We start from the raw sequence: 13553 nt of genomic DNA, 5'->3' as shown, positions 1-13553 counted from the left end.
ACCCAGAAGAGGCCACAGACACACCACCGGTGTTGCAGAGTTGCTGCATGTCCGTGGAATAGCAGACCCCATCAGCCAGCCAACATTGTCTTGAGGTGCCTGTGATTGCAGGGGAATGACTCCTTCACTCCAAGGGAAATTCCTGGTGCAAACAGAGCCCTTGTGACCCTGGAGGATGCATAGCCTTGGATGTTGCAGAATTCATGCAGGATCCAGAGAAACAATGTTGCAATGGGAGCCTTCCCACCAGGAGCAGACTTGTTTAGTTCCAATGAAGGCCAGCAGCAGGTCGAGAGGGCAGGAACAGATGTCTTGCAGAGAGTTCCTTGTATAGTCTTGCTCAACGAATCTGAGGACCCACCTGTGAGGGAGCCCTAAGTATACCTAAAGGGGGTTGGTCACTCTCTGCAGTGACCCACCTATCAGAGGGGGTCAGGAACGTCATCTACCTGGCCTAACCAGTCAGATGCTCCCAGGGGCCTCTGCACATCTTATTTTCAAGAATCAAGTGGCTACCTGGCAGAGCTCTGTGCACCTCCCTAGGGAAGGAGCTGGACAGGGGGTGGTCACCCCTGTCCTTTGTGTAGTTTCATGCAAGAGTGGGAACCAGGGGTTCCTGAACTAGTGCAAACTGGATTATGCAAGGAGGGCACCAAATGAGCCCTTCAAAGCAGTCAGGTGGCTCTCAGAGGCCACCCCACCTCAGCCCCTAGACACCTAATACACAAGGGAAAGGTGGCCATACCTCTCCCTTGCAGGAAATTCTTTGTTATGCTCTTCCAGCGTGGCTCACCAGCAGGAGGGCAGAACAGTGTCTGGGGTCAGAAGCAGTGTGGACTGGCAGCTGGACCCTATAGGGTTGCACAGGCAGAACTGGGAGATCCTGTAATGAACCCTCAGAGCACATGGTACATTGCAACTAACACTGGATTTGGTGTAGTTGCATTATTCCAACATGTTTGATACCAAACATTCCTAGGTTCGGTGAAGCCATTATATAGTCACACCACTCGTGTTGACCATTGTCCATTACATACCTTAAGATTCCAGGAATTGGCCTGAGGTCTGTTTGGGCACCCTGCTCATGCAGGGGTACCCTCACACTTAGAAACATGCACCCGGCCCTTGGGCTGAAGCACTTACCAGAGGGGTGGCTTATAATCTCTAAGTGCAGTGGTCAGGTTTGGTAGTGTAAAGGTGCATGCACCTTTTCACGCAGACTGCAATGGCAGGCCTACAGACACAGTTTGCATGGGCCCCCATGGGTGGCACAATACATGCTGCAGCCCAATGGGGGGGCCCTGGTGTACCAATGCCCTGGGTATCTAGGTACCATAAACTAGGGACTTACATAGGTGCACCAGTATGCAAATTGTAGGTGTTAAAAGTTACCAGCAGCTAAATTCGGGGCAGAGAGCACAGTCACTGCAGTCCAAACACACTGACATCAGGCAAAAAGAGGGGGTAACTAGGCCAGAAAGATGGCACTTTCCTATAATTGTTACTTGTCCCACCATGTATGGTGTCTCTACTGTGAGTGATTTTCCCTGCATTAAACCTATTGTTAAGGCTCCCTTCTTGATCATTCCCATAAGTAGCCTTTTCTGCCAGTTTGGTCCCTCTGTACACCAGCGAGAGGCATGCTAAAACTGGGCTGCTATATAGTAGAGTTCCAGGTCTGGCTGACCCGCATTTTGATATGTCCAATTTCAGGCTTCTCTTCCCTGCACACATTAATGATACCACCAAACTGTTGATTTTGGTGTAAGACACATCAAGTTTTGGAGTGTGTACTAACACTGGGGGAACAGGACCATCTTCGTCATTGCCACTCTGCCTGCACCAGAAAGCTGTAGTGTGTCCCAGAAACATATAGATGCTCCCAGGTCCTGCAGCACTCTACCCATATTATAGGCATACTCTTTCTCCTTGGTATGTCCCTCCATGTCCCCAAATATTAGAACCTGTTGGTTTCCTATCTCAGGTACAGCCATGTATGTCAGTCAAAATATATGTTTATTTAGGCCATAGCCTTTAAAACACTGTTAAAACACTTTATCACATAACAATTGCAATGTGCACAATTACATAGCATACCATATAATTAAATAGCATACCATCAAATACTGCAAACCATATCCCAACTATATAAAAACCACCATACAGAAAACCTTGATATATAAAATGTTTTTTTCCCTCTACCTGGTAAATAAATAACATTATTGACTCTCAACAATGTACCAACAGAAATTAAAAATCGACCCATCACACGTCACATCCAGGAATCTTAGGTCTATCAATAGGTCAATTGCTTGTCCCCGATCTCTAATACCATATTTAAAGAAAATAGGCTTTAGGTACTTCGCCCATTGGGGTAAAAACCACAAACAGTCGACCTGGATTTGGAGAGAATTCATTTTCACAGTAATACCACATTGGCAGATTTTCTCTTCATTTTGCAGAACCTCTTGATTCCCTGACATAAAAAGTAAGTTTATTCCACACCGAAACCTTAACACACTTTGGCACATCTTAATGTTTAGGATCTTTTCCAAATAGGGGAAAAATTCATTGTTCTTCCAGGCATTTAGCAAATGCAAGACTGAACATTTATTACTTAGGTACAAAAGATTCTTTTCCCTGGAGACCTGTTTTAATAGTCTTTTAAACTCTGCCTTACTTACTTCCACCTCATCAATACCCCTTGTTACCTGTGTTTTTAATGCCCTGGTGCAAGACTGAATTCTCCCTCTTACTCCTGTGCCCAAGATAATTCGCTTTGTAGTATCTCCTTTTTACATAACAGGGAGACTTTCGATATTCCTGTACTATCAATTCTTGTCTAAATTGTTAATATCTATATACAAGCGATCTGTGTCCACCCTAATAAACCTGTTTCTTCTCTAACTGCCTGCGCCATAGTAGAGGATGGGAGGCAGAGTAACCTTTTCAAGCATCTTCCTTCTTCCAGATCCAAGCTCTTTTTGCCCCCTATACCCATCACCTCCACCCCATATATGAACTGCGGTCTTATCATGGCTTGATAATCCCACAGTGCCAGTCGAAGGGAAGGACCCCGATATCGTTTGTCAAATTCTTTTAGCCCTGCTATTGATACCAGTGCTTTATCTTGGGAGGAGGCAAGGTGGTCCTTCCAACCTAAATTGTGTGAAAGCCATACCCCTAGGTATTTCTATTTATTCACTCTCTCTATTTTAGTTTTATTAATTGCTCAACTCATACTCTTCCCATGGTTCCCAATTTGGAGCACTTTATTTTTTTCCATATTTATTTTCAATTTTTTGCCTAATGCAGTTATCCCTGATTATATTCAATTTTCGTTGTAGTCCAATTCCTGTTCAATCAAAAATCACCAAAGCGTCCGCATATAAGAGACATCTAATATGTCTGCCATTCATTTTGGGACTAAAAAGATTTGGCAGGCTTAAATCTTCGGGAAGATCGGTGAGAAACCGGGAAAACAATGTTGGGGCCAATACACACCTTTGCCTAAGGCCATTTCTTAAACTGATTTTTTTCGAGAGTGAGATCCCATTATCCAGCTCCACTTGGGCCCAGTTGTCTCTTTGGAGTTCCTGCAGAATTAAAATCAGGTCTTTTGGGATCCCATATCCCTATAGTACCTCCCACAGCAATAGCAGATAAACCAAGTCAAAAGCAGAGCTAAAATCAACAATACAACAACAAAAGTGCCCAACTCTGCTCTATGGTTTTCTTTGCAATGGCCCACAAACTAAAACAGTGATCTATCGTCAAGTGACTCTCCTTGAAACCACCCTGCTCCTGGGGTATGATAGAATTTACATCCACCTACTTCTTAATCATCTTCAATAAAAATTTAGGAAAAATCTTCACACCTATTTCCAACACATTAATTTGACTATAATCTTCCAGGAGGCTATAGTCACCTTTTTTATGGCCTGGTTTAATCACTGCCCCTTCCAAATATCCAGAAATCTTCCTGTTGCCAGGATTTCCTGGAAGGTGGTGTAGAACAGCCTGGACCACCATACACTATTAGTTTCTATTACCATTGCCGGCACATTGCCTGGGCCGGCAGCCCTTGTAAGCTTTATACTCTCAATAGTTTCCTTAATTATTAGCTCCAAAAATCCCAACTTTGTTCCCTTATCAATACCAAAGGTGATGGGTCTCTGTTCTGTCGGGACACCATAATTATACGCTTCCTCTAAAGATTTTATGCACACATCCTCTCCCACCTGTCCCGGGGACCGCTTTTGTGAGAAACCTGCCCCACACTGTACCAACTCCAAAATTTCCTAACATCATTAGAGTCTATAGTTTTTATCATCATATCCCAACATTTTGCATTTGATTCCCATTTCTTTTGAGCTACCAAAATTCTGAGTTCCCTTTTTAAACTAAAGAGCTGCTAACCCCACCTATATTTCTTGGGTGTCTTTGGTACCTTTCTAATTGCCTAACATTACTTTTTAATATCCTACACTTTTAATCGAACTAATTATTTATTTCTTGCTTCCCAGCTTTATTTTTAATTTACCTAGCATTAAAAATTCTAACTTCAGATTTAAGGCACACAACTACCATGTTTATTAAATTCACATACCCAACAAAGGGATCTAAGGGAACCACCCCATGACCTAGGTGACTGTAATTATACTACAGTTCCTTTAATAAGCTTAGGTGCTTTTCTGAGAACCTCATTCGTAAAAGCTTTGAGCAATGAATATTCAGCATTAAACCCCTCCTCTGTCTTGGGGCAATATCCATTTTAATGATAGTTCTTAGCTGATAATGATCACTCCTGTTCACCAGCAAGACCGCAAAGTTAATCACCAGCTCAAATGCCCATATTGGTACAAACACATAATCATTTGGGTACATCTGATTGCCTTGTTTAAACATTTTTCTACCTGGGTTATCTGTGGGCACTTGATCATTTAAATTCACTAATCCACTCCACAAAAAGAAATCTAATAGAACAATATCCTTCCCAGTTGCCAAGCTAAGCGGCGTACAGATAGATTGTATATTAAAATCAGCTAAGCACTCCCCATACTTTCCATCCACAAACTTAGAGAGCAATTTGTGATTAAAATCTCCCATCATAATGGTCAGGGTTTGGGGGTACGAAACACCTATGGCAATAACATCATCCTTAAACAGTTCAATCTGTCCGGTATAATCGAAGTTACCACAAACATTTATATCTACATTTAAAATGATATTTTTCTTTCTCCTAGCTATATCCAACAATTGTATGCCACAGGCCAAGTTTCACTTACACCGAGTTTTAATCTGCCATACCCAGGAGGCAATTTGGGTACAGACCGGAGTTAAGAATCCCCCAGAGGGCTGATGTGTGTTTGTTTCTATGGCCGCTTGTTAGATCCCCAGGAAGCCATCTAACGGTGGGGTTTCTCTGCACATCCATGTCTCCTGGAAACATAAAATAGAATACTGCCTTATAATTACATCAACCACTTGCCGTTTCCTTACAGTCCTAAACCTATGTATATTCCAGAAGAGCTAACTAATGCTGTTCCGAGACGCCTGCCCCTAATCCACCTCATTTAGATTGTGGGCCACCTCCTACCCCTCCAAACAGTCATACCTATTCGGTTCGAAGGGAATCCCCCTGTATTCACGTTTCTCCTCTGAAGGGCTGGTGACTTTAATCATCCCTACTCTATTTTCCATAACTAATCTGTTACTAATACAGTCTTCCTGCGGCACCCATTTTACTTGGTTTACCTTTAGGCCGTGTGATGATTTAACAAAGCTGAGATTGTGACTTGAGGGATATTCCCCAACTATTTCACCGGCCAATTCCACAGATATTTTCACACCGTGGGCCTATAACTCGCTTTCTGGATTGAGAATGGTATCTCTCACTAATCCTGAATGCAACAGGAGCTTCGTAACAGCTTTATCATCTCTATTCTGCAGGAAGATTACCTTTTTCAGGTCAGTTGGTGAGACTGCCTTTAAATTGGGACACAGGGAAAATACTTCAAGGCTTGATCTTGTGGACTAACAGATTCATTCTCCTCAAACATAAAGCCTCCAACTCACCCTCTTCATCTTGACCTGCAGGCCCTCTCCGCATCTTCATAGGTCTCACCAGGTTAGGCATACAGTTATTATTTTGCTTTAACTACGAGGCTATGCCCTGCAAGTAAACCTTATGTGACTTCAGCATAGCTGAGCTTAATACCGCAGCTTCAAGAATACCCTGTAATGTTTTTTGCATGAGAACCATCACATATAACATTGATGCCCAGGAGCAGGGGCCAACCTCAAAGTCAGATGAAAACAGGGATGGATACAGCCATGTAAACTACCTGAGGCTGCCCTACCAGGCCCGCCAGTGTGAAATGGAGAGTCTTGTTTTTTTTTATGCACAGGCTGGAGGCCATGGCAAATATGTTGAGTTGACAGAGCAGTAGAGAACTAATTCCTGGGACTGGCTTGGGTACGCTAAAGTATTGATTACATACATTGACACTGTAAGTAATGTATATCCAGTTCATATTCGACATGGGCGCATCGTTACCCTAACCCAGATTGCCAAGGCATATAGCAATGGTGCCAAAGGACAGCCCTGTCTGGTGCCCCTTGCAATATTCCAATTTCTGGACACCACCCCTTCAACCGAACTCTGGCCATAGGCTTGTAGCATAATAGGAGTACCTACCCCAGAAAATTGGGCCCAAACCTCCATTTTCAAGGACCTCTTACATGTGCCTACAATCTAGTGTATTGAAAGCCTTTTCAATATCTAATGCCATGAAGGCATTTGTAGTTCATGTTTAAGGTATCTTAAATTTATCAATGTACCACGGCCACGGAGAAAACCACACCGATCCTCGTGTATTTGAGCCCCCATGACCTGTTTCAGTCTGTTTACTAGTATTTTTTACAGTACTTTTGTCCCCCTTTAACATGGAGATCAGCATAAAGGAACCCAGGTCTGTTAAATTCTTATTTGGTTTTGGTATAATAACTATAATGTCCTCTTTCATGCCCTCCGATGAGCCTCCTATGTGTTTAGCCTGTAAATAAACCTCAAAGAGCTTTTCTGAGAGTATATCTGCAAACACTTTCAGAAAGTCATCTGCCCCAGGATTTTTTTCCTGTGGGCAGCTCCTGTACTGGTACTGAAATCTCCTATGTTTGAAGTTTGACCCCTGACCCGCTTTTAGGGTCTACAGCTCGCTCCCCACGCGCAGCTCCACCAGGTTGTGCCTGTGTCTCCGACCCCGCCCACGCTGCTGTCGCATGTGCAAGGCCCTCCACCACCCGCAGGCACCTGCCTGCACCTCATCCCTGGTGTCTAGTAGGATGCTCTGGTAAGCGCTCCTAGACTTGTGCTTCCTTCTCTGTCCATTTTTCATTGTGCCTTGTTTCTTTTATTGTGCCTTATTGCTTTCATTGTGCCTTATTCCTTTTAATGTGCCTTATTGTTTTCGTTGTGCCTTATTTCTCTTATTATGCCTATTTTCCACTGTTTGCCTTGTTTTCTGTGCCATTTTGCTCCTTGTGCACTCCCTGCCTTTGCAATCCGTTTCTTGGCTCCCCGAGCCGTTTCAGCCTCTCTCCCTTCGCGCCGCTGCGTCCCTGCAGCCCAGCCACCCTCACGCCCCTATTCGCTCGTCCCTCCCGCCTCCCAGCTGCTCCTCCCTCCCACCTCCCCTTCTTAATGGCGGCCGCTGGCGTGCCAGAGGTGCACCAGAAGCAATCCTGTCTGCGCCCGTCTACGCCTGGACCGCGCCCAGCACCACTCCCCCTGGCCCGCAAGGCTCCCGCACCTCCGCATGCTGTTATACTGCCAGTGACCTCCATGCCCTCAATCCAGGACACCTCTCCACCTGCTTCCAGTCCTCCCCGAAGAACACCAAGGGACCCTTGTCCTGCCAAGCCTGCCGCTTCGCCTTTACCCTAAAGCACCACGACGGAACCACTGACAACCACCTCAGCTGCATCCTACTCAACACCCGATCCATCCACAAACACACAATTGAACTCTGGGACCTACTGACCTCAACCTCACCAGACGTCGCCTTCCTCACCGAAACCTGGACAAACTGGGCCTCGGAACCCGACATAGCCATAGCCATCCCTACAAAATCATCAGAAGAGACTACACCAACAAACCAGGAGGAGGAATCGCCATAGTCCACAAAAGCACCATCAAAGTCCCGAGCAGCACCCACAACACTCTCAACCTTGCCGAGCACCTCCACTTCAACATCCACATCAACGCCAACACCACCCTCAAAGGAACTCTGATCTACAGACCCCCGGGCCCCCGATCCCAATTCTGCAACGCCATCGCCGACATCGTCAGTGCCAACGCCCTCGACTCTACGGACTTCATCCTCCTCGGCGATCTGATCTTCCACCTAGAAAACAACAACGACACCAACACCACCAACCTGATGGACAACCTCGCCAATCTCGGCCTCAAACAACTCGTCACCTCGGCCACCCACTCTGCAGGCCACACACTCGACCCCATCTTCTCAGCCAGCAGCCACGTCTCCTTCAACCACACCACCGAACTCAGCTGGACAGACCACCGCTGCATCCACTTCTCCTACCAGAAACCAGTCACTCACCACCACCACACACAACCCCCCCGATGCAACTGGAGCAAAATTTCAAAGGAACAACTGATCTCTACCCTCACCCAGGCCCCACCCCCTGGGACTCCGGACCCCGACACAGCCGCCACCAATCTGCATCGCTGGATAGAAGACTGCGCCGACACCCTCGCGCCACTCAAAGAAAACCCTAACACCCTCCACAGAACCAAGGCCAGCTGGTTCACCCCAGACCTACTGGATTCCAAACGGTTATGTCGCAGAATGGAGAAAACATGGCGCCTCCAACCTACCGACTCCAACCACATCGCACTCAAGGATGCCATACGTAAACGTCACCAGCTGATCAGCACCACCAAAAGGACCCACTTCAAAAACCGCATTGACACAAACACTCACAACAGTAAAGAGCTCTTCGGCATCATCAAAGAGCTCTCCGCCCCCAGGACCTTCTCCAACGAACCCCCGCCATCACAGGAGTTCTGCAACTCCCTCGCATCCCATTTCCGGCGAAAGATAGAAGAAATCCACAACAGCTTCAAACCCCAGACCCACCAGCTGATTACAGACACCCACTAACCCAACGCCCCTAGCAACACCTACCTCTACACCTGGACCCTTGTCAACAAAGAAGACACCGCCAACACCATGGCCTCCATCCACTCCGGATCACCATCGGACCCCTGCCCACAGCATATCTTCAATAAAGCAAGCAACATCATCGCTCCCCACCTCTGCAACACCATCAACAGCTCCTTCGAGTCAGCCACCTTCCCAGAAAGCTGGAAACACGCAGAAGTCAACGCCCTGCTGAAGAAGCCCAAGGCAGACCCAGACGACCCCAAGAACTACCGGCCGATCTCCCTCCTCCCCTTCCCAGCTAAGGTCATCAAAAAAATTGTGAACGGCCAATTATCTCGGTTCCTGGAAGACACCTCCCAGTCCGGATTCCGCAAAAATCACAGCACCGAGACTGCACTAATTTCTGCCACAGATGACATTAGGACCATGCTCTACGAAGGAGAAACAGTAGCACTCATCCTCCTGGACCTCTCCGCAGCCTTCGGCACGGTATGTCATCACACTCTCCGCACATGCCTCCACAATGCCGTAATCCGCGACAAGGCTCTCGACTGGATATCATCATTTCTCGCTGGCAGAACCCAGAGGGTCCGCCTTCCACCGTTCCTGTCAGAAGCCTTCAAGATCATCTGTGGCCTTCCCCAGGGATCGTCTCTCAGCCCTACACTCTTCAATGTCTCCATGGCCCCGCTAGCCAACATCGCACGAACCCACCACATCAACATAGTATCCTATGCAGACGACACCCAGCTGATCCTCTCCCTCATGAATGACCCTACAACTGCAAAGAACAACCTCCACAACAGACTCCACGCCATCGCCAGGTGGATGAAATCAAGCCACCTCAAGCTAAACACAGACAAGACAGAGATCCTCTTCTTTGGCGCCAACCCCTCACCCTCCTGGTGGCCCACCTCCCTAGGAACCGCACCCACGCCCACCACCCACGCAAGCAACCTGGGATTTATCCTGGACTCCACGCTCAGCATGACTCAGCAGGTCAACACCATCTCCTCTTCCTGCTACAACACTCTCCGCATGCTCTTCAAGATCTTCAAGTGGATTCCCGTTGAAACCAGGAAAGCTGTCACCCACGCCCTGGTCAGCAGCCTACTGGACTACGGAAATGTTCTATATGCAGGAACTACGGACAAACTCCAAACGAAGCTGCAAAGAATCAAGAACGCATCCGCCCGCCTCATTTTTGACGTCCCACACCGCAACCCCCCACCTCAGAGACCTACACTGGCTAGCAGTATCGAAGAGGATCACCTTCAAACTCCTCACCCACACACACAAAGCCCTCCACAACACAGGCCCAGCCTACCTCAATGACAGACTCACCTTCCACACCCCCACCCAGCCTCGCCTCCGTACCCCGCATCCACCGCACCACCGCCGGAGGAAGATCCTTTTCTCACTTAGCCGCCAAGACCTGGAACTCCCTACCGCTCCACCTTCGCCAGACCCAGGACCACCTGACATTCAGGAAATGCCTCAAGACATGGCTTTTCGACCAGTAGCTCTTCCCCCAGCGCCTTGAGACCCTAACGGCTGAGTAGTGCGCTGTATAAATCCTTTGATTGATTGATTGATTGATTGCGTCATGTAGCTGTTCCTCTGATATCTTTGGGAGCCTAGTTTTCTTAAAGAATTTTACCTTTGCCATTCCCAATTCACTGCTGGCACAACATTTTCTGGTACCGGCTTTCTAAGTGTGTGGCCAGGGTCTCATTAATGCTTGTTTGTGTTATGGCCTATGTGACATTGGGTCTACTAAAAGTCAATCTGAGGAGAGGAGACTTTTTTCCTTTTAATAGCCAGGCCAGTAGTCTCCCAGATTTGTCTCCCTCCCTGACTAACATCTGGCAATATTTAGTGTAGGTAAACGTATCTAGCGCCTGCCAAGTCAACTCCACCATTTGCTTTGTCTCCATTGCCACCCCTACCATTGTGGGTCATGTATGCCTGAGGCCTGAAGTCGCCTAATGTCCTCTTGTTGTGTCAGAGTACATCCCAGCTGCCATTTTGTGCTGTAGCATTTTCCTCTGATCATTGCTTTTAGGACCCTTTATTCTTTTACTCTGGTGTCTGTTGTTCGCCTGTTGGTTTTCAAGTAATTATCTAGTGCTGTTCCGGTGTCTGCCAAAGGCAGCATCCTGGAGCATTTCTAGATTCAACCTTAGAAGCTGATACCTATTTCCCTGTCAGACAGCTTTATATTCTATCAGTGGATGGGCGTGGTCAGAAGGAAGTCTAGAGAGGTACTGTGCCTGGAGTATGTGGGGCGATATTTGATGATATCAGTATCATATCTAAGCAGCTGTAAGTCTTGTGTGTTAGTGAGTGACATGAAGAACATTTTTCTGTTGGGTGTGGGGTACTTCAGATATCTATACACCACAGTCTGTCCATCACCACCATCAGAGCACTCGTCGTTGCTGGTTTTGTGTGTAGACCGGGGTCTATCCATAAGCCTATCCAATATATACAGTTGAAGTCCCTTGCCCAAATCTCTGGTAGCTTGATACGTGGGTGCAGTAATTCAAGAAAGGTTGAGTAATACATCTTATCATCAATGTTAAGGTGCTGGAGTTGAAAAGGCATACTTCCATTCCATCCAACATTCCATATAGGAGTAGCTATCATCCTCTATGTTGGCCTCTGAGTGCCTATGATAGAAGTGTTATCCCAAGGCACCCTAAATCAACACCCCACTGCATATGACGAGTATGTGGAGGAAAACATTTGGGCCCATATTTACACTTTTTGATGCAAAACTGCGCAAACGCAGTTTTGCATCAAAAAGTATGGTGCCAACTTGCTTCATTCTAAAGTGCCAGCCAGGCGTCAAATTTATGGAATGGCACAAGCAGGCACAAAGCGTGGGCTAGTGTAAAAAAGACATTAGCCGGGTGGGGGTGGCTGAATGGGAGAAGGGTGTTTTGCACCAAAAAACGACATTAGGCTGGTTAGAAGCAAAAAAGTGCTGCTAACCAGCCTAGCGTCATTTTCTGACGCAAAACCATCCATACCACATGAATCCTGTCTTAAAAAAGACAGGAGTCATGCCCACCACACAAGTGGCCCGCACAGGGGACCAGTGTCCCCTGGACATGGCCATTGCACCCTGTGCCATGCAGGGGGCCCCAAGTTGGGCCCCCGATGGCACTTTAATAAAAAAAAAAATACTTACCTATACTTACCTGGGATGGGGTCCCCCATCCTCTGGTGTCCCTCTGGTGTGGGCGGGGGTGTTCCTGGGGCTTGAGGAGTGCACCTGTGGACCCATTCCATGGTATTTATTTATGGAAATGGGTCAGCGGGTCCCCTAATGCCTGGTCTGACCCAGGCGTTAAATAATGGCACAAAGCAAACTTTGCACCATTATTTAGCCCCTCCTCCCACCCGTGCGTCATTTTAGCATGAAAGGATAAATATGGGGCTATGGGGTTAGCACCATTTTTTAGATGGGAACGCCTACCTTGCATCTCATTGACGCAAGGTAGGTTCACGCATCTAAAAAATGGGGCAACCTCCAATAATTTGACGTTAGACGGCTCTAACGTCAAAATATAAATATGGAGTTAGTTTTGCACCGAATTTAAGTTAAAAAATGATTCAAATTTGGCGCAAATGGAGTATAAATATGCTCCTTGCCCCTTCATTATTTTGCTATCTTAGTTGCCACAACATCTAGCTGGTCAGTTTCCTGAGAAATGACAATGCTACTCTGTGTCTAAGTAAGTAAGCATGTGTCCTTTACCGTCTATTCATCCCCTGCACATTCCAGGTGACTATTTTCAATAAATTTGTTGTGTTACTCACTGATAATGCAAATCATAACAAGTGGCCTAACTATAAACAAGGCGGCCATCTTAGAAGAATTAAATAATTAAATGGGCTAAGACAGAGCAAGCTAAGTAGGTCAAAAGTCACTAGGTGACGGGGCATAAGCCCGCAAGCCAATGGGTAAGCTAACTCCTGTTATCCCATTAAAACAAACTAGGATTCACTACACCCTCCCCATTGCCGTAACAAGTATGACGCCATAAATGGATGCCACCGAAGGTGAATGAATCCAAATGCTAAAATTGCTCTGGACTAAAAGCTAAAAGCATAAAAACTAGCTAAAAAGGTCTGTTTTAAAAAATTGTTAAAAAGTAGTAGTAAAAAATATTAGTTAAAACTACATACAGAGAAATTTAATGTCAACCATGACAAGCACAGCAGGCCAAAGTAAAGGCAATTTGAATGCATAGTTTGAATTGGGAATGGCAAGCCAATTCATCAAATTATTTGCTATAGTCGTGATCTCGAAGAGTGTTATCGAAGTCACCAATCAAGGACCTCAAGAATGAG

Source organism: Pleurodeles waltl, chromosome 10, assembly GCF_031143425.1.
Source record: "Pleurodeles waltl isolate 20211129_DDA chromosome 10, aPleWal1.hap1.20221129, whole genome shotgun sequence".
NCBI lineage: Eukaryota > Metazoa > Chordata > Amphibia > Caudata > Salamandridae > Pleurodeles > Pleurodeles waltl.
This window is presented reverse-complemented; position numbering follows the sequence as displayed.